Source organism: Chenopodium album, chromosome 17 (assembly GCF_948465745.1).
Source record: "Chenopodium album chromosome 17, dcCheAlbu1.1, whole genome shotgun sequence".
Lineage (NCBI taxonomy): Eukaryota > Viridiplantae > Streptophyta > Magnoliopsida > Caryophyllales > Amaranthaceae > Chenopodium > Chenopodium album.
The window spans coordinates 1,701,935-1,706,150 of record NC_137850.1 but is presented as its reverse complement, the minus strand read 5'-3'; the positions used below and the strand labels follow the sequence as shown (position 1 = coordinate 1,706,150).

Here is a 4,216-nt window from a genome sequence, read left to right as displayed (position 1 = left end):
TTCTTTTTTGACGTTAGTGCTACCGTAAGTTCAAATTCTTTCATTTATTTTGTTTTATTGAATTATTTTGTTTTTTTGTTGTAATTAATTTTTTTTTCTTTAACATGTAGGACTGTCTTATTCACTATAAGATAGATTCTGTTGCCTATCGGAGTAAGATGTTTTTTGAGGTTGATGAGAATTTGTACATGAAATCAGTTGTACCACACAAGGATATCCAGCTTTTTTCTTCCCAGTTTATGAAGAAGATCATTACTATTTCGTATGTTTTAACACTACCACACTGAATGGTAATATCGAGCTTTTTGATTATAACGAAGATGCTGGAGATCATAAACAGCTTTTAAAACATTTGGTATGGCTTAAAAGTTAATCTCTATTCACATTATGTTTGTTTCTTTTACTTGAATGATCAGATTTTATTATGTTTGCTTATTTGATGTTTTTATTTTCAGAGAACTGTTTTTTCAAACTTTATTCAATGTGAAGGAAATGTACAGAGTTCTATTTTGGCAAATGATATCAAGCGGATGGAAATTTCTGTGATTAATGGTTCATGGAAGTCTTCGGATAAAAATCATTTGCATTGTGGAGTTGCAGTGATGAGACTCATGGAAAAATACATGGGTTGTGCAAAGTGGGATCCTGGTTTGAAGAAAAATAATGTAAGTCTTTCAGATTAGTCTCATTAATAATAAGATGTTTTGGTCTATTTGCTTACGTGTTCATTTCATAAATGAACAAAGAAATGTTTGCTCATTTCACAAATGAGCAACTAATTCTTTGCTCATTTAAGAAATGAGCAATTAACTTTTTGATTATTTGCTAAATGAGCAAGAAATTACTTGCTCATTTATCAAATGAGCAAAGAAATGTTTGCTCATTTGACAAATGAGCAAGGATTTACTTGTTCATTTCATAAATGAGCAAGGATTCCTATCAAATGTTTACTTTAATTTTGAGGTCTATGGTCCATTAATCTAGCAATACCTTAGGCCATTGCCTTACAAGTTACAACTGCAACTTGTGGTGTTACTTTTACTGGTCACTGAGGAAACTTGTGATTAGGTTGTTAAACCTTACGCAGTTACGCAACTTGATTGATTTTAAATACTTAACGGGTTCATATTTCTGCTACTGTATATGGTTTGGCTCATCAGAGAATGATGATTTACATCTAAATTATGGAAAACTTGATGCTTTATTGCTCGAGGGTGTTGTTTTTTAGTGACATTAATGGTTTGGGCATGCACTTTTGTAGAAAAACTTGAACTCCTTTGCACTGTAGTTTCTGGAGAAGTTTTTCTTGCCCAGAAAACAGTTTTGCAATAGATTGCAAAACATAACCTATTTTCATAGTTTTTGACTTCAGTGCCTTGAAATAACCGACAAAATCTTTGTACTCCGACTCATTAAGTTTCTGTTAGACCTGCAAGGTCAAGAGAAAGCATTTGCAGTGAGCATTTATTCCATCTTAGATCATAAACCAAATTGCTCTGAGCCCATTTGTTGTGTAGAGAAAACATGAGAATTATTGGATATTACCAATGGTTAGCTTGGCCTGCAATAAAGCATGATAAACGATACAAAGCAAACAGGAAATCATCCTTTTCATTGCTGAACTTTCAAAATGCAAGCCTAAAAAAATACACTATTGCTCATTGTTGTGGGTTAATTGAAATTAGTTTGAGCCCTTAATCCTTTCGGTTACTGTCTTATAAATGTTAATTGAAATAAATGTTTGCTCATGTTATTGAAATCTCCTTAATTGTATAGGGTTTGATTATGTTATTTGTTTTGCAGCTGATAATCTTGGCTAAACTTCGTGAAAAGTACACCCTGGGAATAATTACAAGTGAAGTGAACACTATTCAATCTGTTAAAGAAATTCCTCAGAAGAAGAAAAAGCAAAGTAAAGTTTCTGTTGCTGACAAAGAAGAAAATGCTGAAAAAGAAGAGCCTAAAGAAGAAAAAGTTCAAGGAAGAAAGAGCAAAAGACTGAAGAAAGCTAAATGTTAGGGAATTAAATAGTTAGTAGTGATGATTTGTCTTTTTTGGTTTAGGGAATTGGGTAAATTAAGATTTTATCTACTTTTAAGTAGTCTTTGAATGATGTAAAACTGATTTATAAACAGATTTTACCAACAGAAGCCACTAGTGGAAAAAAGGCCATCCGTAACGGGCAAAAAAGGCCCATCCGTAACGGGCAGCGTCCGTTACGTATGCTGCCGTTACGGATGGCCATTATTATTCGTAACGGGCACCGTCCGTTACGAATAACTACTTATTCGTAACGGGCACTTACATTGTCCGTTACGAATAAGTAGTTATTCGTAACGAGCGTTTCAAGTGCCCGTTACGAATAACCAGTTATTCGTAACGGGCAGATATAATGCCCGTTACGAATAACCCGTTATTCGTAACGGGCATTTATTTTGCCCGTTACGAATAACAGGTTATTCGTAACGGGCATTATATCTGCCCGTTACGAATAGTGTTTGATGCAATTAAAAAAATATCCAGCACGTGCTAGCACATGCTGGATCATTTTATCAAATAATGAGATAATTTTTTTTTTACACAAATATAATACACACATAATTTTTTTATTACACAAGTATAATACAAATTTAATATACTCAAAAATACATCAACTTTAAAATACATCAACTTGCTCATATAATGTCGCAAGTTTCTTAAGGCTAAGACTAATAAAAGAGCAAAAAAATCGTAATTGTAATAAAAACAAGTTTTATCCCAACATTTATGGTCTGAGACGTTGAGTCTTAAGCTCCCTTGTGTAGATATTATATGCTCCACCTACATTCAATAATTTCAACAAACCAAAATTAACATAATTGAAACAAAAAATAATATCAAAATTAAAAAAATGAATCATAATTGAATCAGCCCGTAAATAATAATAATAATAATAATAATAATAATAATAAAAATAATAATAATAATAATAATAATAATAATTGAATTACATAAAATAAGTTGATTTACAAAAAATCAAAATTTAAAAAAAAAAAAAAAGCTGATTTCACCATAAAATTTACAGATCTACAAGATTTACACCACAAAATCCTCTTTAGATCATTGAAATAAACAATCCAAAATCACAAATCCTAAAATCAACACTAAGAATCAAACACCTAGACGAGAAATTCTCAAATCTTACCGATGATGAGAACGCATGATTTCACAAATTCACTAACAAACGTACTGAAAATCAGATCAAATGCTGAATCAATAATCACATTAAAAATCTATTAAATCACTTAAAAACCTAAATAATTCTCGAACAATAACCAATTATAAATCCTAAAAAATTCAATGCGAAGATCAAAACAACGAGCACATCAAATCGAAGAACGAAAAGAAAGCAAAAGAGAAAAAAATCGAAACGAACCTGTGAATTTGTTCAACGACTTAGATCTAAATTAGAGGAAGAAGCCTACGGGCTTGGTTGTTCATTAGCCTTTCTACCTAGCGGAACCAGAGGCAAAACCTGCCACCAAATTTCCTACGGGCTTGGTTGTTCATTAGCCTTTCTACCTGGCAGAACCAGAGGCAAAACCTGCCACCAAATTTCCAGCAATCAATTCAAAAAATCACCAAATTAAAACCACAAATTCATCTTAAAAAACAACAAAATCATCTAAAATTGAAACCACCTGCCAAAGAGAACAACCAGCAGAATGAAGCCAATCGATGAACCGAAATCGCCAATGTCGTGAGGTCCAGGCAACGATGTCGGATGCAGCAGAATTCCAGCTCTCTGGCGGTCCGACGGAGACGACTCCGGCAAAAACTCGTCGTAATCGACGGGAAGATCGTCGCTGACGCCGGTGGAAGTGACGGAGGCGTTTGATACGGCGGCGACGGAGGTGGTGTGGAAGGAGGTGATGGAGGAGAGATAAAGTGAGGAGGTTGGAGAGGAGAGAGGAGAGAGAGAGGAAAGGAGAGGAGAGAGAGAGGTGAATGACGGAGAGAGAGAAGGAGTAAAACCCTAAAAAGCAAAGTATTGGGCTCTCCTCTCATCAGTTGGGCTAAGTTTGGTCATTTACGTGTAATATAGTATTCGTAACGGGCAAAATAGTGTCCGTTACGAATAATAATTATTCGTAACGGACACTATTTTGCCCGTTACGAATAAATAAGTATTTGTAACGGACACTATTTTGCCCGTTACGAATATCTTTATTCGTAA

General features: G+C 34.0%; 1 long non-coding RNA gene across 1 annotated transcript; it reads right to left on the bottom strand.

Annotated features, from left to right (window-relative positions):
- Positions 1 to 2,655: 2,655 nt before the first annotated feature.
- Positions 2,656 to 3,982, bottom strand: LOC145587341 (uncharacterized). Its single transcript, XR_014101253.1, has 3 exons — positions 3,681 to 3,982; positions 3,416 to 3,583; positions 2,656 to 2,820 (listed from the first exon to the last, which is right to left on the bottom strand). It is a non-coding gene; the product is annotated as an uncharacterized LOC145587341 (long non-coding RNA).
- Positions 3,983 to 4,216: the final 234 nt, after the last annotated feature.